The following is a 24,440-nucleotide window of genomic DNA, read 5'->3' as shown; positions in this document are numbered from 1 at the left end:
AATACATAGCAAAACCTTTAGAAACAGAGCCTTGAAAACACAACTGGTATATCCTGACTGCTTGTGTCATTATTCAAAAAGATTGTTGAATGAAGGTCAGCTGTTGAACAGGTTTGAATTTTTATGGTTCTGTGAATTAACTTTCTCCTAGTCCCAGAAAGCTGCAAGTTGAGGTCTTCTGTACCACCAAGAGCTAGGCTTTGATAGTCCCAGTGATATCTGACTCCTAAAACTTCTGTCGCTCAAGAGCACTGCTTACAGTCACCAAGTAGCTGCAGCTGAAAGAGGTGGGTGCCAGCTTGCCCTTGAGCTCTGCACTTTCTATTAGCTTTCCATTAGCACTTCCTCTCTGTTTCTGGGTGCAGTTCAACGCTCCCTGCCTATGCACCCGAAGATGGCAGCAGGAGCTTTGCCATTGGCCTCAGTGAATGTAGAAGTACCCTCATAGCACTGATAATGACCTACAAAGCCCCAAATAAATACAACTTTTTATGTCCTCTTTCCATGCATGATGCCAGGATGAAAAACTTCAGAGGCTGTGCTGACCAGCTTTTAAATCTGTCTGAAGCAAGCAATCCTCAGAGGCTGGCACAGATTTGACACGTCATGTTCTTTTGCCTCATTAGGCATGCCAACTTAATATGAGTAGTTTTGATCCATGATGTTCTGAAACAGATTGCTGAAACCAGTTGCTGGAGGACTAGGCAGTATCTTGCCTCTGTTTGTGCTGCAGCAATACTCCATTAAATGAGTTCTGGATGCAGTCTGGCAAGCTAATGTACATCCATACCAATTTGCTAGGCTGTCTGCAGGTATTCCCCTGGGGACTGGATTCCATGGTGATTTACAGTTAATCATTGTTTCCCCATGACTTTGTGTTTTTTAAGCCAAATGCTCAGTATTCTGGGCAGGTGTCATATGGTGCAACTTCCTGCTGTGGTAAGCAGAGAAAGTCAGTGGCAGCTCGAAGAAACACTGAGTTAGGAAAGTGTGGCTTTCTGATGGCAAGCACAGGTCCTCGGGTTGCAATCTGAAGGGCATTGTTGCTTTGGCTTCACTTGTCTTCCTCTGTTTTGGAAAGATAGCACTGGCAACAACCAGCATATCTAAAGACCCAGCACTGAGCTTTTTGTTTTCAGAGCAGAGTTTGAAATGAGTCACCTACAGGTGAGTCAACTCATAAGCTGCCTGAGAGGGTGACAGATGCTGTAGTAGCAGAGGAGGAGCTATATGGGGTGGAAAAAAAGGTATCACATGTCCTTTTATGATGCCAGAGTATTTAGAAACTCAGGCCTAGTTTTAGGATGGATACTCAGCCAAATATTCCCATTAAAAAATGGCTTGTCAGCTAACTGTGTTTGTCCACCCAAAGCAGGTGCTCTGTATTCAGCTGTTTCTCCTAACACAGGAAAGAAGCCTGGTTCACCTCAGCCAGTCAGCTCTGCTCAGAGTGCAGTTGCAGGGGAAATTCCATGAATATCAGGGAGCTTGAGTTAAAGCAGTGTGTATGGAGACTTATTTAAGATTCCAGATGTTTTGAATTGTCTTTATAAAAATAAAAGAATCTTCTAATACTTCATCCATGTTATAAAAATCTGTTTTGTTTGTGTTTATCCAAAATTCATATATGTCCTGGACATTTCATAGGTCTGTGCTAATGGTTATCCACAGTGCTATGACTCCATATGTCAGTTCAGAAACCCAGCTTGTCCTCCCATGCCCTGGCTTGGGAAGTCTCTTGCTGGAGACTTGGGCCAGGACAAGGAGCAAATGAATGTTTCCTTGCGTAGCTGCAGAATGTGGGTATAGTGGATGCTTGGGAGACCAAAGGGCAGATAGCCATGCTGAATGGAAACACTGGTTATTTCTGGCTAGTATGTGCCTCATGTGAGAAGTGTATGCTGTATTTTTGGACACCTCTGACAGCGAGTGCTCTTGAAGGCATGGATGTGAACAGGATAAGAGACAGGGAGATTTCTGAACCTTGAGGACATCCAGATAGGATGTCTATGAACTTGCCCTGATGGGTCAAGGAAACAGTACTGTGCGTAATGAGTGTTCTGCCAAGCAAGGCAATGTTTCTAACTGATTTCACTGAAAAACCACAGTATGTCCCAGGTATCATGCTCATGAGATGAGCTGATTCTCAATGAAATCTTCAATCCAGCTTGCCTGCAATAAATACAAGCAGCACATGGTTGATGATAGGAATAAAAGAAGGTGAATAAGAATATAATGCAAATGTAAAATGGGTAAAAGTGAACCAGGGCTTCAGAGAAATTCACAGGCTGCCGATGGCTATGGACTGAAATGGATATCTGCTGTAGGGATCACTGGTTGGCATGGCCACTCTCATGTAAGTGGAAGGCTATGTCACCAGGAGACCTGTCACTTCTCTGAGTTCTGTGCATATCAGGCCTTCAGTGTTGTGAGTGCAGTAGGAATCAGACTTAACTATACCTGCCTTCATAGAGCCCTGTAGGGGTGAATGCAGGTGTTCTTCAAATACTTCCTTTTTCTTGTCTCTTGGGTTTTGTGAAAAATTCAAAAGCTACTAATAGTTGATAACTTCTCTTTTTTAAAATTTGTGATTCCTGCTGTTGCAGTTGCCAATGGAAATGATTATGTTTCCCAGACCCCACCCTGGACTGTGTGTCTTTGATGGGAACCCATCTTCTATGCCAATAATGGTAATTCCTTCCAGGCATGTTACTCCAATTCTACCCTCCCATTCTGGGACTTCCTTCAATACAGTAATACATTTCCCACTTATTTCCCCTATTAATTTCTGTAGCAAAGACTGGTGTTCAAATCCCTGTACTGGCTTTGGATATGTAGCAGATTTTGGAGTGGGATCTTAAGTGAACCACTGTCTTGGTTGTAGGCTTTGGCATGGGTGAGTGATAGAGTGAGATTAATGATTGCCTGTGTGCAGGATGTTACCTGAAGATGTGTCTCAGCAGGTGCAGGGTAAGAGTCATCTGACCAAATGTAGGTGTCTCTATCTGAGTATTCATCTTGATTCCCTTTATAGTCAATAGAGAAAAATAAGCACTTCTGGAGTGTGATTCATCTTAGTCTAAAGGAGGTGTATAAAGTAAATCAGATGATTCACACTCCAGACATGCCTCTTTCTCTGCATTGAATATGAAAGGTGACTTGCTCAGATGTAGATAGCTAAAGCTGAGTGAGACAAATCCCACTCAAAGCATCATCTTTGAAATGACAGCTCTGGAAAATATGCAGAAATAATGTCCTCCCAGCTAAGCAGTGTTCAAAGAACCTCATCCACCTTCTCTACATCTTTTCTCGATACCTGCCATTATGAGAAGTATGTTTATTGTAGAAGATATGCCACAAGTTTTTTTATTTGTTGACTTCTTCAGGAGGAGCATTAGGACATTGTTGCAGGTCTGTAGTATGGAGGGGAGCAGAGAAGGTCTGTGGGTCTGACCCACTCAGAAAGTGTGGTGCAAATGTGGAAAGCATGATCTGTAGTTCAAGACTCAGTACTGTGGGAAAGCAGCACATTGAACCTTCATGTTGCCATGGTGCACGTCTCTTGCATCTCACACAGTGGGTCAGGGAGTATTAAACACCAGGCAGACCGAAACAGCCTCTTATCTTTGTCTAGAAGGAGAGAAAGGTTGTAGCTGGGAAAAAGAGTTTAAATTGGCCTGCTGCTGCATTGTATTTTGTAGGAGAGCTTCCCCCTGCAGCCATTTTGAGCTGAATGTTGGCGACTCTGTCCTCCATGCTGACTTGTGTCCATCCATCCTCAGGGAATTCTTAAGCTCTGACTGTGCTGAGTCAGTCAGTGCTTGGCTGCCCTGATATATCCTCCTGTTGACAGCATAAATTATTGCAGTGAGCACAACAGGAATAATGAGGCCTGGAGTCAGATTAGTGGGGACACAGGGTTTAGAGACATAAACAGGCTCCTCTTCTTGTTTTTGCGCAGTAATGTCCTATGGGTATGTGCATTTTGGAGAGTTTTCTCCAAGTGGGAATTTCCATCTGGAAGCAGCATTTTAAAGAGGACAATCAAGCCAGGGCCCTGCTGGCATTGGATGGGGAAACATGATGGCTCATCAGTTTCCTTCATTGGATCAGTGCCACCATGGCTGCTCACCAGCCGCTGGATGGAGGGCGACATCTGCTCAAGGTGATCCCTAGGCAGGAAAGGGCATGCAGAAAAACAGGCACAGCCAGACCAGATGTGCAGTGACACTGTTTGTGACAGAAGTGGGACAGCAATGTTGTAACCACATGAACTTTAAAGGGCCCTGATCTCTGTGGCACAGTTGCTCTAGTTCCAAGGGCAGGGAGATGTTTCCTGCAGCTGAAAACATAAAAAAATTAAAGGAGAAAAAAAGTGTGGAAACAAGACACTCTGAGATGGATTTTAATAAGTTTTTGTAATATTATGCTCCCAAAATTGCCAGGCGTCAGCGGTGGGTCCTTCATTTGCTTCCAGATATTCTGGCTGTTAGAGTGCAATGCCAGGCTCTGTGTTGGCTTAGGCTGGAAAACATGATTTTGGTAGTTTTGTTCAACTTAACTCTGCTCTGAAATGACTTAACTATCTGCAGGCCTTTGTTGTTCTGTTTTGTTGAGCATTATATGAAGCCAGAGGTGTTCTGAGGGGACCTTCGTAAACATCTAAAAACGAAACATTTGCATTTCATTGTGAGGGCTGAAGCTTAACATCTGAGGACTGTACTGCAGAGCTGCCAGGTGAGAGGCAGTGGGGCTCCAGAGGTTAACAGGGTGCCAGGGTCCAGGGCCAGCAGCCTGGTTACACAAAGGATCAGAGCAATGGCTCTTGCCTCAGCATCAGGTCCCCAAGAGGCTGAGAGCTGGAGTACTGGAAAAACCGGACAGATCCCTTCTCTTTCCCAATCAATCCTCTGTAGCAATCAAAATGAAAGAATAGCATGTGACTCTAAGCTGCTGGCCTAAGCTCCTTGGCAAGTGCTCTGGGAAGGGGCTTCCAGTGGTCTTGCAAAGCCTGTACCTCTTCCCCAAAGAACTAACAACCCTATTGTTTCTAACTGCCTATGGGACATAGAAGGAAAAGCCAAGATTTTTGTGCACATCTTCATCTCGTGTGTGCCAGTTGTGGTACAAGACTTTGTGCTCCTCCTGTTCAACAAGAACAATTCTTCAGGAAAACAGCCCCACAACCTTTTAATCTTTAGATGCTGCAAATCTCCATAATGGTTTTTCTGTTTTCTTGGGCAGGTCCACTTTTGATTTTTCCATCATGCATGATGTATGCCAACCTAGGCTAAGAATAATGTTGCAGTGACTTGAATTATGCATCTAGTAAAGTGCACAGGATTGGCACGATGTGGTATGAGGGAACCCTCAAAGGTTTCCATTAGGATCAAGAGGTTCCTCCTCAGCCCCCCTCTCAGATCAAAATAAGAAAAAAAATTCTCACGTGCAACCCAAAGAGCAAATCAGGTTTACAAAGTTTAGTTCAATCCTTGAAAAATAGTCCAAACAAAAAAAGAACAGAAATATTATGGCCTTATACTCCTAAGCATATTTTTAATACAGTTGTTTTGTCTTTCACAAAGAGAACAAAATAAAACAAAAAAAAAGAAAGAGGGTAGTACAATTGAGGTAATCTGGGATGTAGATCAATGCCAGAGGATTTCAATATTTCAGTCACGAGTTTTTTAACCTTTCCTTCTGTCTCCAAAGTTTTCTTGGGACTTTTTTTTTCCACAGAAGAACCATTGTACTTCTTGCTGCATTCCTTGTGGTATGGGCAGATGGATCTGAAAGTCATCAGCGAGCAGTGAAAGTAATGCAGGTAAATGAAATTGCTCCCAAAGTCTGGGAGGAGCACATGTGGGGAAGAGTATTTCATTGCACAAATTCCATACTGGTGGAATGTGGTTTTTTCCCCCTGAAATTATTACTTCATGTGATTAAGGCTTGTGCAAATGGAGGTTGACTGTATATTTACTCAAGGTAATGAGCACAGATTACATTTCGGAACATCTTTCTAACCCTTGAGTAATGTTGACTTGTTCCCATTCCCTCCCCTTTGACTATTATCTGCTGTTTAGTGTTTCTTGTTTAATCTAATAGGCTAATGGGTCATCTTCTGGTGTTGCCTGACTCACTAACGTGGCTTACAGTCTGCAGAATATGTCAATACAAGCAGGACAGAAATGAGTAGCCAACAGGATTTAACAGGATGGACTGGTTACAGAGACAGTGAAGTTCATCAGATAGCAGACTGTCCAATTGCCTTCTGGCTCTCCCGTGGGGTGGTTGTTTGTTTTGTTTTGTTTTGTTTTGTTTTGTTTTGTTTAATTTTGATTAATATTTAGGCTGTAGCCATAAAATCCCACTGTGTTGGTCAGCAGGTGTTTGGTTAAAACTGTTTCTGGATCAGATACGTATTATTCATATGACTTTGGGTGTCTGAATGAGTATTTTCAGAATACAGACCCATTTGGAGGTGCCTTCATTTTTGACTTTTGTGCTTCAGCTTCTTGGAACACGTTTCAGAAAATTGTCCCCAAACTGGTTCCCATAGGATTCAGTCAGAGAAAGCAGTCACTTCATTCTTTGTGATTGCATTGTAACCTGGCAAAACTAGGTCCTTAGTCTCACTGTCTTACTGAATTCTTCCCTCTGTAAGGGTTTATTTGCCCCTTCTGATGGAACTCAAGAAGGTTTATTCAGTAATGCTGAGGGTATTAGGGAACTCAGATGAAAAAGTAGCACTAAACTGAAAAGCATTAGCTGTCTTCAAATACTAATATTTTTTTTTTTCTCAGTGAAGAGCTTTAGAAAAGCCTCTCTGATTTTCATCTGAAATTAAAATTCCATATGCAGTATATTAAGTGTCTAATTATGTAATTCATTTTCCAGCCTTCCTCTGAATGACTTGATTGAAATGAATGGATTTTAATCTTGGGGGGTGGAGGGAATAAATGCTTAGAGGTTTGTTCTGTTTCAGGACTTACATTTTGAAACCTGAGTTAGATGTTTAAAACAAATGTGGAATGTCTTTCCTGGAATTAAAAACCAGCCACTTTTGCTGTTTGATAACACCTTTTGGGATGTGGTAATTGTACGTGTGATTGACAGGTAGTTTAAAAGGGCAATTCTCTGGTTCAGGGAAGCAAAGGAAGGCAGCAGAGGAAAGTGTGAAGGAAAGTGTTCTAACTTATGATCTTATTAGTTGGGCCGTTGAAATGTATTCAGTCATTCATTAAAGCTTATTCATAAAACTCATTATTCATTAGAGCACTTTGGGGAGTGTGGGGGGGAAAGCACTGAACAGCAGCAGTCATTTATTTACACTAGCAATTTCATCATGGAATTAGATCATGGGTCCAGATTCGCCTCTGCATTTCGGCAGTTCAGTTTCACTGACATCATGGAATAACTACCAATTTAGACTAATCTGTGGCAGAACAAAACCCAGCCCATACTGCCTCTTTAAGAGGATGCCTTGGGCAATTTTTTGCTGTCTTATTGCTGGCTAGGTCTTGGGAAACTTTACAAATGGATAAAAAATTAAAGAAGTATGAGAAATGGATCTTCTCACTGAGCAATGTTCAACTGAATCATTCCATTGAGATAGTTAGTAGAAGATGGATGTGAAAAGCACTCACATTAATAATTAGTATCTCATTTTAAAGAGTTTTTACCCCTGCTGTTCTGGCAATTTTGAAACAATCAGTTTAGATTTTCAGTCCTCACATTAAAGGTTTGGGGTGACCGCAGAGGACAGGAAGGGATAACACCAAAGCTCTTATTCTGTTAATATGATATGCAGCATTTAAGATCACAGTAGTCAGTAATGGGAAAGAGCTGGCAAATTACTGAACTCATGCCTTTGCAAGAAAAGGTGTGTTAGGTAATGATCGTTCTTCTTCATAGCAGCACTGATGTTCTTCTTCCTAACTGATTTTTAGCTGAATCTCACTGATGGAGCAGCCCACATGAGGCTGAAGAAGTGACTTAGCACCTCTTAATTGATACACAGAACTGTCTGCAGGCTTTCTGCCTGGGGCTGAATGTCATGCTTTGGAAATTTCAGGCAGAATTTTTAAAGCTTGTTTTCATTGTCACTGCTCATCTTAGAAATCCTACATGTTATTTTATGATTTGGGTTCTTACTGTAAGACTGAGATAAAAGTTATTCCTTTCTGTATTAATGAACAGCAGGCTAGGAGACAATAGTAAGGGAAACTAATGCTTTTAAGGCATTCCTTATCTGTACCCTAATGCCACAAGTATTGTATCATAGATGGGATAGGACTGGCAAGAGGCAAAGTCATAGCACAGCTGCTCTGTGGGCCCTTGACCTCCACCATTTCTGGTCCTGAGGTGAAGGACTCAGTACTGAGCTATGGCACCAATCACATGGAACCTGAGGAAGATACTGATCCCCAGGTCTACTAAACCAGGTGGTATTGTGGAGGGACAGCATGAACTTGAGCTTTTTTGGGTCTCTTGTTTTGCTTCTTTAAAAATCCTCCTCTACTGTGACCTTGAACTCCCCTTGTTGTGCAGGGTGATGATGTAAGTCCCAAGGAAACAGCCATGAGGAAAATCTGAAGCTCGTGGTCATGGGGCCAGGTTCTCTGATGACAGAAAGTGGAGTATTTCCCCTGGAGTCAGTGGACTTATTCTAGCTGACAATCTGACCTATTGAATTTCCAGTTCCTTTTGTGGGAGCAGCTCAGTGAATGATTTGATCTGAATTTCTGGGGCAGGGCAAGCCAGGAAGATTTCAGACTTTTAATTGGCAGTATAATGTCTTTAGAAATCCAGCCTTTGTCATTTTACCTTCTGATCATCTTTCAGGCTGCACAGCTGTCTCTTGCTTTGACTCCTGTACAAAATCCACAGTCTCCATTACAGCAGTCCTTTCCTAGTTGACTACTTAGAGTCTGTCCTGGCACAACAAAGGAAGACATGGCAATTTCCTTTTGGGACCAGCTGTGTAAGCTCCAGAAGAGAAGGTAGCTCTGCTGGAAAGCAGGAGAGCTCCTTGCCATCAAAGCACTCCCAGAGAAGGAGGTAAAGGGGAGAAGATAAGAACCATCAACCAGCACTGGCTCCCTGGTTTTCCCTCAGGTTCATATTCAATGCCAGAGTAGACACTGGATATTGTGGCAAAAGAGATTAGGCAGTCATGTGTCACAGACAGCTGTGAAGACTGGAAAAAAAGAGACAACACTACACTTCCCCAAAACCCAGAAGTACAGAGAGGACATCATGGGTTCACAGCAGGTTCTTGCCCCAAAGCTGCAGAAAATAAAAGAGGATGTATTGGCAGTAGCTCTGCTAGCCCTCCCTTAGAGTGACATGGGGTGTGTAACCCACTGCTGTGGGGCTGGGTGAACAGGAAGCCAAAATAAGCCCTTTCCTGCTGTTAGCTCTACTGGGCTAAAACTCCCATGTGTTTCTGCAGTATTTGGATGTATACCAACTGTAGACTGGAAGAACTTCATGCAAAATCCTAGAAATGTCTCAGAAGCATTTCCAGTCCTCAGAAAAATGACACATAGGGAAGATATCTTCCCCGCAGTTGTATAATCAAGAAGCTGGAGAAACAATAAATTGGTATGCTGCCAAACTGTGCAGAAAATGGCTGACTCATGCGAGTATGCAATCTTAAACCTGAAATAATTAGTGTTAGATTCATAAATGGGAAAAAGTGCAATGAGACTGCTGAAAGAAAAGCTGTCCTCACTGATAGTATACTATAGGAGTGTCTAAAGCTGCTATAAAGCAGAATGTAGGTGGGGTAGACACGGTTAGTTCAGAAGGTAGAACTGAGAAGCATAAAATAATATCAAAAGCAGATGCATAAATATGAAGCAGAAGACATCAGGGAAGACCTTTAGTGCTGTGAGAAAAATGTGCACATGATAGAAGCACAGCAATGACATTAATATGGTGCAAAAGGGCAAAAACAAAACTCTGAGCTGTGTGCCAAGAGAGAGCAGCAGCACTTAGAAAAATGAATGGTACAGAGACAGTAGGACATTACTACGTGTGTTAGGATGCAAAGGCTTCCTTGCAGCTATGCCAAGGAGGGAAAGGAATTGTAACCATGCAAAACTGAATTAAAGCAATGCAATGACCCCATGCCATTAGGCAAAGTAAATTGCAGGTTGAAGAAGCAGTGATGCTGGCGACAACAAATCCTCTACTTCTGGCTGCAGCCAGTAAATTGTCACCACACAGGGGCTTTAAGTTTGAAGCAAACAATTCATGCAGGCAATGGAGGCAGAACAAATTAAAAAAAAAAAAATTACATGTGCCGAGCTGGCAATATTCACTAGCATCCTTGCAATGAAGCTGTTGGGAGGCATACTGAGAAGTGTTTGAGGGGGAGGATGTCTTCCAGGCATACAATTGCCTTCATCTATTTCTATCTTTTCAATTTGTGCCTCCAGGAGTGAATACAGAATAAAAAGAAAAAATAATTGGAGCAGTAGAGGGAACGGAAAAGGAAGACATTTTTAAGTAATGTTAAGTAACAAGTCACACAGCAGCATGGATGCTGAGATGCCAGACAACCTACCCCTTTCTGAAACCTGAAGTACCTTCAACAAGCAGGAAAAGGCTGTTCAACTGAATTCCTACCAATGAGGGAATATCCATGTTGGTGAGAACAAAGACATTAATGGTACATAGGGTATTGACAAAAAATTCTGGGGGAAGAAAGAAACTACCTTGCCACATCCAGGAGAAGAGCATATGCAAATTGTTGTGAGCACTGCTGGGCTCAGAAGTGAAGTAGTAGAGTGTCAGTGCTGTCAGCAAGATGTATTAAGAGGACTCTGAGGGATCAGTGCAATGGCTTCTGTATTCTGGGGATGGACGCAGAGGTTGTGTGGCAGAAGCCGTGACACACCATGATCCCACCTTCATCTGTCACTTAGAAAGAGTCAGGGAACAGACCTGGTGCTGAATAAAACCATCCTGGTGTGGGGTTTACAGTATCCTGCATGAGACATCTGTTGATCTCCCGAGTGCTGGGACTGACCTCAGCAATTTAGAGCATACAGAAGCCTCCTGCTCTCAGAGGCACACACTCCATCCAGTGTCTGTTGGGATTTGCAACCTATCTGACAACTTTTCTCCCACAGCTTTCACATATGTGCAAGTCATTGATACTGAACAAAGATGCAATATGGACAACTGGTATCATCAGAGAATACACCAATCACCCATGTGAAAAAATGGACATCTAATTTTCCTACTTCTAATAAAGAGGCAGATATATAACATATTGCAGTTCTACACCTTAGAAAAAGACATGTTCCTCTTGCTAACCTACAGCCTAATTTTAGTATCTCTGGCAGAACAGGGAGATACCTCCAAACAGAAACCTTTTTTTCCTGTTGGAAAGGCCAGAAAGCAGGGGGAAATGTCTCCATTTTCAAGACTACTGGATCTACTAAAACAGATTGAAGGTAATCACAATACCCAGAAGGCAGAGAATGGACATTTTCTTTGGGAATTGTCCAGCTCTCCTCTGGATCTGAAGTCTGTGCAGAGAAAGCCTGAAATACTCCGTCCTGGCCAAATATGACAGAGGCTAGCCAACATCTGGTGGTTTGTTGTGCCATGTTTAGGGCAACTAGCAATGAAAAGTGGAAGCACACTGCTCTTTCCTCCATCCATAGGAAGAACACAAATTAGCCTCCCAATCCCAAATTTGTCTATTTGGGCTGCTACTCAGACATCTAGTCAAAGTGGGGGAGTTTAAAGCAATGAAGTACTTTAATAGGCAGAATCTCCTATGCAGTGGGAACACATCTGTTTGCTTGCAATCCATCCTCAAATGGACTCCCTTCAGTTACCACCACAGCATTGCCACCAAATGGCAAAGTCAAATTAGCACTTAAAATGCCTGAATTTTTATTAATGCCAAAAGACATGAAGAAAATATATAGCATCTCTGTTCTTGAATGGAGAAACAATCTCACAGAAAATCCAGCTCAATCTGCTTCCATCATCAGTGGCATCATTAATGTGACTAACAGCAATGAAAGCAATCATGTACAGAAGAAACACGTGAAAGCCAAAGCCTCCCATGACTGATGAAATAAAGACCTCACAGAACTACCAGCAGGACAAGGTATTTTTATCAGATTATTTCTGTTGGACATGCCGTGTTTGAGATGCAGACTCCTTTATTGAACACCTAAGTTCTTGCTCATGTAATAGCATTTGTAAATATGTATTTCCCTGAAATCTCAAATACATTAAGTCGCTGTGCACAGAAGACACAGACATAACAGTGAATTATGCACTCTGCAGACCTGATTGAGAGGGCACAGATCAAAGCAAAAGAGCAGTGACTGTGGGGATAGATGTGATACCCAGAAATACATTGCTGACGAGCTCAAGCAGAATGCAGTCATCTGTGCTTACAAGTGAACAATACACCAACTCCAACACGAAGGCTGCTTCTGGGTAATTCACACAAGACATGAAAGAACAGCCTCTTCAGACACAGAGGAAAATAGCCTTGCTCCCACAAGAAGTGAAGAGAAAAAAAAAATGCAAACAAAACCCCCCAGCACAGTACATTAGCTGTTCTCACAGGTTCTCACAGGTTATGCTGTTCATGTTTAATGCTGTGGTCTCAAAGGTGACTAAAGCTACAAAATTGAAGAACCCACTTGGGACTTGGATATTCTGGCAGAGGATAATGTCACCTTATCCAGCGGTGAATGAGCAGCACAGGAGGCACAGGGGGAGGGATAAACCTGCAGCATGGGAAGGCTGAGCTGCAGGTAGCAGGCAGCTGCAGTCGGGGTGGGAGGCAGAGGGGAGGCAGGGAGAAGCAGAGTCCCAGTCCCTAGGGGAGCGCAACCCTGGGCTGTCAGGCTTCCCTGCCTGCTGAGGAGCACAGGAGGAATGACATTTCTGGTGGCACTGGCAGTGCACCTTATAAACACATCATTTTAGGGAACCGTACTGAGGGCAGGAATAAGCAACTGCTGCTCATTCTGAAGAGCATAAAAGACAGTGTGCCTACAGCAACCTTTTCAAGCTTGAGCACTTGAGCACTTGGCCACCAAGTCTGCAAAAGGTACCCCAAAAAATAAGCCCACTTAGCATCACTCAGCAAGAGATACATGCCCTCTCCCCTGTGCCACCCCCCCCCGCCCCCCAAACCAATAGGATGCCCACAAATTAAAAAGGGGTGTAAACAGTTTTATTTTCTACCTGCTGTAATAAAATAAGCCTGGTTGTTTGAAAACTATTTGGGGAATTTTTTAATGGATTTTCTGCTAAGGCCAAGAAATGCTTGGGGTGCTTATGGGATCTAGGTGCCAAAAGGATGAGTAGGAAGAGGTGTGTCATGCTGTCACTGATGACAGAGCTACCGCCAGTCATCTAGTTCTTCTGCACTATAACTCCTAAAAAGGGGTTCCCTATTGCTAGCATTTTTATCCTGACATTTCTGAAGCCCATTCTAATTACTGAAAGTGTCACTAATATTGCGGTAACATTGCTAGTTTTATATAATAGTTGATCCTTTACAGAGAAAATTTGGGGTGCCTTTGATCTGGATCATCTCTCAGGTGTTTAATGTCTATCTTGATATGACATAAGCCAGGCATAGAAGTTAGAGAGAGAGAGAGAATATTTAAAGAATGAACCAGATAAAACAAGATGTCAGCCTCCAATTGTACATTTCTTAGGATTAGAGCAGACATATTGCTGGATTCCAGGTCTTCACTGGCACTCATGACAGAAAGCTGCTGCAGATACAGAGCTCTGCAGGGTCTTGTCACTCAGAGTGCAAATATGATCTGAAAAGTGTAATGTCTTTTTCTTCTTGTTATGGCTTTGGGTAATGCAGATATGATCTTCAGCAGCACCTGAATAATAAATCAAAATGCTGGCAAAATAAAAACTCCCCCCACCAGAGCAAAACAAAACAAAAAAACCCCAAACAAACCAACAAAACCCAATTACAATACCTCTGCAACACAAAATAAAGGCAGCCAGCAGCATTTTTATTGGTTAAGTGATTTTTTTACTGTCATTGATGTCAATTGGCTTTAAAACAAAGCCTCAGCTCCATAGTGAAAAAGAATACATTTGCCATGTTGGTAAAAATCATGAGGTTTTTGGATACAAAATGCATAGCAAAAACAATTGTGGTCCTATTTTTGTTTAAAACACTTAGATGGCATTATGAAAAATAAGTCAGTAACTTCCTTTAAGGACTAATGTCTGTAACCAGCACAATGCAGAGCTTTCCTTTGGCACTGTGGTCTCCTTCCACCATCTCCCGGGCTTCCTTTGCTATTGCAGGAGTTGTCAGGTTCTTTTCTAAGAACAAGATTACTTATTTTAATCTTCCCCCTGTCCTTCATCTCTCATCTTTATTTTGTCACTTATGAGGCCCTAAATGAGGCAGTATTGCTGATCCTTACTGAAATGTATCTACCAGATTTATGGCCAGATGAGGGGTTTTTTTTAAAGAAAGGAAAGATTTGCTCTGATTTCATAAAGATTGAAAAAAACCCAAAACATTTTGGGTTAATTTTATTTCTAAAGTGAAAAAACATTCTGCTGACATTTTGATTGTAAGTTGTTTCCTGTACCTAACAGACTCTGGTTTAATTCTGTATTACAGATCTTAACAGGATGAACAGGAATTTGGCTTGGACTTCATACCATAAGCAATGACTAACCAAGTATCTCCTGCAACAAGTTATTTATTAACAGTGATTCACAAATTAGCATCTACACAAATGTTTCTTCTTATAAGAGTCCAGGATGAATCTGCCTCAGTACTATTTAGGGGGAGAAAGTATTTCTATAATATCAATGGGGTATATTTACATAGATTTATCAAGATATGAGAAATGCAGTATTCTCCTTCCCCACACAAAGTCAAACATACACAAACCTCCATGTTATTTTTAGACTTGTTTTTCTTAGTTGCAGCACATTTTAGAATGCCTTACAGTCCAGAATATAGAACTACCCAGCAATTATACATTTACTGTCAAAAACTATATGCCTTTTGGGGTATGTGAGAGGATCTCATGTGAAACACAAAGCAGGAATTCGAATCTTGGCTAAATCTAGAAGAGGTATTATGATAGTTTGTCTGAGAACTTCCTTGCAGAGCTAACCAAAAACTGGAAGCTTGTGTGAGGAAAACTGCACTATGATCTGAAAACACTACTTATTTAAAAGCACAGATGGTCAAGATCCATAGAGTGGGCTTACTAATGTAACTCCAATATGAGCATGTATTATAAAACTCACTTCCCATGAAAAAAATTGCAAAACCTCCCAAGAAATGGCTTTGCTCAGCACTGATATATGTTCAATCATTTTGGTAAAAACTAAAAGAGAGTCTAGGCTAAGATCAAATGCTTCTGGAAAATGGGCTTCTGGAAAACAACATCTCTCTCTCTCTCTCTTTTTTTTTTTTTTTTTTTTTTTTTTCTTGAAGAAAGCAGAGTCTTTACAATACAGTGTTATGCCTCTGCAGTGGAAAGTTTCAGAATTATGCAACACGATTAAAAAAAAGAACTAATTAGATGCAGTGACAGGAGGCGGAGGTCGAAGAAAACATCTTAATGTCGAGATTCTTGAAGATGGAGAGTTATTTTGGATGCCTTCATTTTTGGGCAGCTACTAGAGGAGAGCCAAACTTCTAGAAAATGTTTCAGCTTCTGAATACTGGGCTCCATTAAAGTATTTCTTTTCATCCAAAACTTGACAGCTAGTTACTGTGGTCTTGAAGTTGTGTGATTATTGTGGTACATTCTCCAGAGTGTAAAAACGTGGTAATAAATACCTCGGTCATGTGCTTTGAGGCTTCATACATTATTGTCCATAAAATGCTTCAAATAGACTTGAATGGAGGACCTCAAAAATGTGTAAAAGACTACTACTATAATTTTTTACAAGATGGAGATTTAAGGGGTGAAGGAAAAAAGAAATGTTGTCGCAATATGACTAGTGCTTCTTTTTGCTGTTCATGTATGAGCAGTAGGAAAAGAACCCAAAGTAAACCTACAAGACCCAGGTAAATTAACTAATTAATAGTTGAAAAATATTTTAAGTAACACCTGCTGTCTGTATAATGAAATTGTAAAAGTGAGGTATTTCTAAAAATCAGCTGATCTGGAGGTTTTTCCTTTGATTCCAGTATCTTTAAAGTACATTACAGAAACAGAAGAGATTGTAACCTTTTGGCAAACCTTTTACAGCATCAAACAAGAGCCCTCTTCTGACTTTGAAGATATCCTGCAATCAATTAGGAAGGCCCTAAATGATGTCGGAATGAGTCAGGAGTTTTGCAGAATAACTGGCAGGCTTCCACTTAGAGAGAATCACTGGGAATATGAGAAAACAGGGAGGATTAGCCATCCCCATTAAAGACAACAGCATTAGGAGCTGTTTTGAAAACACTAGAGCTTCTTCTTGCCTAATGCTTCCAAAACTGCTGTTCTCAGCTAAACTGAACTGATTTGCTCTGTGTCTTTATTTTTAGCATGGGAAACTTAAAATAAACCTGGAAGAAGTTCTTTGAAGTGAGATGCACAAGTCAAAATGTGAAAATTACATCTTAGCACAACAGATTCGCACTTTTTTCCTTGTGAGATTAGTTAAAGTAGTGTAATCTAAAGTACTATGGAAGATGAAGGAGAATATTTTAAAGCTGTTTTCCCTTGCTCCCCATTGATGTGAAAGACTGTGAGAGATGGAAGGTAGCAGTGGTGTGGGCCTTTCATAATCTGAATTCCCACTGAGGAAATAACCTTGGTCTCAACCAGTGCTTGACAAATTCCTCTACTGATCTGAAAACCAAAGATAACTTGTTTGTACCTAGTAGGCTATCTCTACACTTCCAGAAAGGACAAAATAACTTTAGCTCATCTGTGAAAAGCTAATCATCAGTGCTTTATTTTCTGAAGCCAAAGAGCTACAAAGGTCTTCATATTGTGCATTCTGAAAGGACACTGACATGCAAGCCTTCACATTTGCAAAGAAAAATATGTAAGAGTTGGAAATAAAGTGAAAACTTTCTCCCTGCCTCTATCCTTCCTTCCTTCCTCCTTTCCTCTCTGCCTCATTGCTAAAAAAAACCCAACAAACAAAACAAACAAACAAAACAACAACAAAAAAAGTGGCATTTTGCTGTATTCCCAAGGAAGTAAGCAAGAACCAGATTAGTCCTCGTGTTATGCTTTGGTTATATTTGGGGATTTTTTTAATCCCCCGTCCCGTATTGTTATTCCCAGTAATAACACCGGGGCTTTAAAAAGACTAAAGGCTCCCAGGGTTGCCATTGGTAAATTTTCATTCTGTAGCAGAAGCTACAGAGTATTTTCTCCCACTGTAGTAGATCCTCTTATCTGGTTCATTATCAGTAGAATCCCCTGTATACTAAAATCCAGAGGCAGCAAAATACTCTGGCATGTGCTTAGAGATAAGCTCATGTTTACATGGTTTTCTAGATGAAGACCTATAGACAAAAACTGTTACGGAGAAACTGTGATACCATATGGACATTCTCCCAATTGTCACATTTCTTCCAGATCTACATATGCTTTTCAGGCTGAAAGCTGGAGAAGAATGTAGTACATACATTTCAACAGCCCTTTTGCTTTCCTGTAAAACCAATGGTGAAATCTGTTTAGCCTTTAACACCCAGCTCTGAGTCCTAGTGAAGGGGAAAGGTCAAAAATTAATGGTGCAGCCTAAGCTCAAGAGAAAATCCTAAGTGTTTGGTTTTTTTTTAAAAAAGGAAAGCAAACAAGGACAATAAGTGGGATGGCTGACTATTATCGGGAAGCATTTTAATTCAAGTCTGTACAGCAAATGCTCTTCAGCTACATGAAGCAGATAAAAAATGTCTGCAGATTTCAGTAGTATCCTGTCAAGTAGGTTTGCAAAATAAAGACAGATGGCAAAGGATTATATTTAATTCTTTTTCCTAATTCATCTTTTCCTGACCATTCCACTGCACTCAGTCTAACTGGAGAGATTTACCAGCTTAACTTTCACTCTGTAGCTTACAATGACAAACCACATAGTAGATTTGTAACTTCCCATCATTAGGAATGTTTAATTGGACACAACTGCTTTTCATCAGCTGCCCTTAAATGCTGCTTCTGAACACAGGATGTTTACAGCATTACAACAGTAGAACTCTAGCTTTATTTTTAAAGTAAACATCCTAAAAAGCCCAGGAATATTGTAGTGTTTCTGGTGAATGTAGCTGTCCTGCTCAGTCAAAGAAGAATTTCACGCTGGAATCTCTTACACAGATGTGCACAATCTCACAGCACAATACTAACAGCAGTGTCCTTAGGATACCTTGCTGTTTCTTTCCTGTGCTGTTTTTTCCCCGTGCAGATAAAGAAAGGAAGCCATGTAGCACAGCCCTGATAAGGCTGGAAGCGTGCAGTCCGTGATTCAGTGTGAGAGGGTCTGTGCTGCAGCCACAGCTCCTCACTGCCTGCCTGATCCTGCTCTTTCTTCTTCTCCACTCCATTACTTAATGCTATTTTCTAAAATTCCCACTGTTTTTTGATGTCTTGGTTTTCAAACACCTGGCTTGAGACACACTGACCCTGATGATTCCAGGTGCTGACAATCAATAATAGCTCCTTACGGATTCACTGGGGAACTGATGGTATTCAGCACCTTCCTAAGCATAGTTTACAGTATCTTCAGAGAAATGAGGAAGAGTGTATCCAGTATACAGTGTATCCAGTATATCCAGTAAATGATCGATCTGTGCTGCCCTCTCCATTCCTCCTAATTGCTCTTTTTAGTCCTTTTGGTTTTCTGTGCATTTATCATTCTTTCCTTTGAGTTTCTAAATTTCTCCATTGGGAAAAAACCCCAAGAACTGGCAGTTACTTCTCTTCCTGTACCTTTCCTCTTAGGTTATCTTCTCTCCTTTTCTTTGCTATCCTTTTTTTTTTTTTTCACCAGAAAAAAACTGAGAGGCACATGTCAGTGACAACAGCACCATCTTCTGTTCTGCAGTGATCATGAAGGCTTTACCCTTGTGTCTATGAGTGCTTCAGACATGGGTCTGATTAAAAAATCTGGAGCTACTGCTGGATCTGAACTAACTCTTCACGAGTTTCAATGTCTGAACAACACTGAATGTATGTGGGGCAGTATGTGTGTACAAAAGGCAACAAAGAGTTCTCATAGCACTTCTCTGTGTGAGACACTTTTACATCTGTGTTTTTATTCCTCTCCTCGTAAAGGTTGAGTTGCAAATGTTAGGCTCCTTCCCTGCAGCTTGACACATTGACGGTTTCTGGGTTTGTTCATTTACTTATTTATCACAATTAGTGTTTTCCTTACTCTTTACCAATATTACTGTACTAATTGTTGCAAGAGAAAATATGCAACACTGACAGATGACAAGATACACACAGAGAAGGAATCAGCTTATCAGTCCACCTAGAGGGCCACAGATCACAGAAGGTCATAGAACATGTGCTGCCTAAAATTTGTGTCACTGTGACAACAAAGGGTTGTTTGGGGTATAATAGAGGAAAATGAGGTGGGAGTTATCACAAGATAAACATTAAGTCATACTTGAAAGAGTAATATATGGACAGACTGGCAGGATAGGTCAGTGTGAACTCAGCGTCTTGGTATTAAATAAGAGGATGAGGAAGGATAGACTAATGGGTCTGGAAATGGAAAGGGGAAAGAAACAGCTACAGTTTGATGTAGCACAGAAGAGGGAAGAAGCAGAGGGACATAAATGAAGAGGTGGCAAGGTCAAAACAGCAGGTTAAGAAACAGATCTTCACAACATCAAGATCTAATTAGGGTAAGATTGCTTTTGTTAAGCCAGGAAAGGGGATGTGGATGCGGTGCACCAACAGATCAGATAGTAATTTTTAAGCATGTGAGTAGATAGGAATGTGCCTGTTTTGAGGAAATTCTGCAGGTAGACTTTGCAATATAAAGGTTCTATTCATCTTTCACAAAGAAGTTTGGGGATAGAATTGTGGAGCTAGAAACTCAACAGGAAGCTTGTGAGCAGTCAGAACTGGTATACCATAATAACAGTAGGCAGGACAGTCAGATTGGGATGCACAAATCAGACTGGATGCCACAGAGGAGAAACTCCAGGCTCACTGTATGTGGGTAGTAAGTTCAGAAATGAAAGAGAGGAGGGAGAGAAGGTGATGGCTGAAGGGGCTAGCTGGAGGCACAAGCTGAATCTCATTTTAAAATGATGAAGATTAATACCTGTTTGCAGTGTGATCTGAAAGAGATGGAAGAATCGTTTGTGGGGGTGGGGAGGCAAAGGGAACAAGCACTGGAGGATTAGGAGACAACAGCAGAACCACCTTGTGGAAATTGTTGTGACCAGCTTTCCTGGCTGCATATCAATGATCTCCTCTTTCAGTTAGAACACTTCTGCCTCTATCTCTCTTAGCAAGAGGGTTCAAGGATTTTAGGGCAAACTGACAAAAATTAGGCAATTTCTTCTTTCTCTTTCTCACCTCCTGTAAGTTTCTTTTTCCTTTTTCCCTGGCAGAGAGGGGAAGTGCTGTCTCACAGAGTCATAAAAACTATGTGTGCTGCTGGTTTTTTGCACAACAGCACTGAGGAAATTTAGAAGAGGACATGAAAATACGTGACTGTAATAACTAGTAAGGTTTATTGCATGGAGCACATCTGGGCTTTTAATTTCATTATTGTGTGGGAGAGTTGTGGTGGGAAATTTTCTGCATAATTTCAGACATTTCCCATTTCCTTCTGCATGCAGTGGGAGAGAGAAGAAAAGGCTGTGTTATATACCTGGTCCCTCTGGAGACCTTACGTTGTGCAACACACTCCCACAGACTCCTGTGGGAAAAAAGGAAAAAAAGTCATGGTGCAGGGTTAGCTGAACCTTCCTCCTTATGAACTGTGCAGAATTACCTGTAAATGTGCAGGTGATAGTACGGGACTTTCATGAGGACAAATGTATGTTGTGTGATCTAAAACCATCATTGAAACAAAACTTTTTAAAGATGTAGACTTGGCCTGGGTTCTAATAATCTGCGGTGCCTCAGCACCTTGGCAGTGCCTTTATGGCAACAGCATAACACATCCTTCCAAAACCGTAAGTGGGGATTTCCAAGACATATAATTTTCTGTAGTTTATACTGTAGCTTTGTCCATAATCCTTTTCTAAGCTAAAAAACTACCTAAATGATAGTCCAGAATTTTTTTTAGATAGTACAGAATTGTTTGTTTGTGTGATCACAGGGGAAAGCATTAGCATAAGAACAAGTATATGTTTGTCCAAAAGAATATGCAGGTAACTGAAGGCACTAATTTTTTAACTACAAGTCCGAGGAAGGAACCTCAATCCTCTTGTATTACTAAATTGGTGTAGAATTATGGGTCCTGATAAAAACCAATAAACTACCATTGTAATGCATTTAAATTGTAAAATCAGCCCGAATTTGGTCAACTTGTTACCAAACCCACACCATCAACAAAGGAACTGTTACAAAGATCAGAAGAAAATTAACAATAATATGTTCTCATCTTTGTCCTGCCTCTCCTTGGCTCAGTAATAGTATTAAATGACACAGAGAGACCTTGGTTAAGGAAGCAGAGTGTGAAGTAAACTCTACATCTGGAGTTACAAGGAGCTGAGGAATATTTTGTGGCCTATAGACAGAAGTGGCCCTTGAAGGGGACATGTTCAGACTTACCATTTATTTCAGGTCTGTCTGCAACTGTTGTGGAGGGCTTTTGATGCTTCGGGCAATTCCTCTTAGTCTTACATTTTTAGGACAGACTAATCTGATTGAGGGAGAATATCTTGTATGACAGAAATAATAAAAAAAATAAATCTACAAGATGTCCTAAAAAAAATAATCAAGCTATTTCAGCCTTTGATCTAGGCTGTATGCTGAGTTTGGAGGGGACCTGGAGAGGTCAGGGAATACAGGATACCTTATAAATATGAGTGCAGAGTACATGAGAGATTGGCAGGTGTGGGATGTTCTGAGTGCTGAGGTTGGTGCAGCAAACCCAGGCTGAAAGGGCTTTGGACCCTAGAGGTGCCTGCAGCTGGCAGGCTGGGGTCTGTGAGCAGGGCTGGCTTGGGAAGAAGGCAGGAAGTGATTGGGATAAGCTTGGAAAGGGGAAAAAACAGAACAGGACACGGTCTTGGGTGATGCAGGGGTATGTGTTGGAATTGTAGAGTTGGAAAACACAAATTTAGGGTGCTAGCATGAAGACACAACAACTATGGTATGAAGTTGTGAATGGTGTGGTTCTTGACACTTGAAAATCATAAAATGCTGCTGAAAATTACAAAATGCTTGCTTGTTTTCTCTCTCTTAACTCCATATCCACCTTTCTGGCTTGTTTGTTTGTTTTGTTCTGTTGTCATCACATTCCACTCAGAAGGTCCCCATGCCCAACCTCCCTTTTTGTCTGATAAGGCAATCTACAGTGGAACAGTTCAAATTTAAATGCTGTTGTTTAAATTGCTGTAATGAGATTTTAGATTTGGCACCCCATTGAGATAAAACTAAAGACAGAGCAGAATTCAGACAATAATGAAGAAAAAGCACAACACGTAGTATATTTGATTCTGTTTTGATTACTAGTTGTTGTGCAGACCATTAACTTTTCATTTTGTTACAGATGCCAGGGAGGGAAGAGTAAAACTATATTAAGAAGAGATCCCCTGCCTGGCATTGTTTCAAGATAAAAGAAACTCCCACAATTCATCACACTGCATGCTATAAGTGAAAATGAAAAAAATTACTAAAGGGCAAATAGTAAAACAAAATATATTATTGCATGTAAGAGATTTCAACTGTAAGCATCCTATTTACTAAAATACATTGTAATAATTCCTTCTATGACACATGTTTCTGTGTGTGTGATACAAAGTACTAAGTTTTACTTCACATTTGAGTAAAATGTATAATTTGAAGAGTTTTCTTGAGCTTTTACTAGATTCTGTAATTTCTGTGAACAGAACACACCAAGGCACATGGAAACCATGTTAGCTAGAGGGTTTAAAAGAATTCATTTCCACCTTTATTTCCAGACTATATTGCATATATAGTCACAGTACGAGCTCAATTTTAGTAGGAAATTCAGTGACTTTGTAATCAGTAGGCTCTCAAAGATAAAAAAAAAATAAATTCTGAAATGTTTGGAGAAAATGGATAGCCAGGAAAAAGAGAGAGTCAAATCACTCTTGTGATTTGGAGAGGAGTGATTAAGTGGAACCTTACTTGGAAAACTTGCAGTAAGCCTTTCTTGTTCATTAGACTCTAAGCAACTACAACTTGGCCAAAGAAATGTCCACACCCATTAGAAACCACTTTGTGCTGTGCCAGGAATTTGCTATCCATTGCTTTCACAGGAACAGAAGGTTCCAGGCTTGCCTTTTCCTATGACCACATCTTCTAGAAGAGTAGCTTACCACCACTTTTGACGTGCAAGAATTTTGTTTGGGTTTTTTTTTTTTTTTAATTGTAATCTTGCATGGTGAATTTACACTTACTGGAAATCACCTTTATTTTCTGAGTTAGGCTTTGGCTGCGGTGGTACACTGAACTGCACAGGAGTTCTTTAGCCTCAGTGCTGGTGGCTTGGGCCCTTCTAACAAGCCATCAGCATCCAGGAATGCCTCTGACCTCAGGCAGGCACAAGGAATTCAGGCAAACCTCTGACAGGCTGTGATGACAACAGCGACTGGTTTCAGCAACTTCTTTCGGCATAAATGGTTAGAACATTTATTCTGACATGGTTAGAATATGACAGGTGGGAAAACTGGGCATTTTGTGTATTCCTGCTGCCCGATCTTGCGTTGTAGTGTTATAAATGCAATGGCAAAAATCGGATTAATAAAGAAACAATTTATTAATAAAACAATCCCAATCACCGACAGAGAGAGAAACCACAAATAGGACATGCAGCACAGCGCTGGGTGGACAGGGGTCCACACTCTAAGGTACAGATTTCCCAAATCCACACGGAGCGGATTGCAGCCTGGGGTTTTATAGGGGTTTTCGTGTCCCGAGGTGAAACAGGTGCATGGAATAGTCCGGCAAATAGTCCAAATAATTTTCGGATGGGTTTCCCGGATTTGTCGAACTTTGCAAATTGTATTCCGGGAAGGTTCCTTTCACATGCGGATGGGGCCCGCTGGTCCATGATTATATCGATGTGTAGTCCCCGGCGAAGAATTCCTCTTCGTTCGGGGAGGAATTTCTCCATCTGGGTATGATGCCGGTTCTTATCTGGGTCGGCCAGTGCCTTTGTTCATCCTGACGGCTCCTGTCCCGTTCTTTTCTCAGGCTGAGAAGCAGCAGCCGGCTAGCCTGAAAGAAATTTTTCTACAGACTATACCTTTTCACATTTTTATATTAACACCAATCTAACATATA

The sequence above is a fragment of the Zosterops lateralis genome (genome assembly GCF_965231275.1).
Source record: "Zosterops lateralis genome assembly, chromosome: 3".
Classification (NCBI taxonomy): domain Eukaryota; kingdom Metazoa; phylum Chordata; class Aves; order Passeriformes; family Zosteropidae; genus Zosterops; species Zosterops lateralis.
This window is presented reverse-complemented; position numbering follows the sequence as displayed.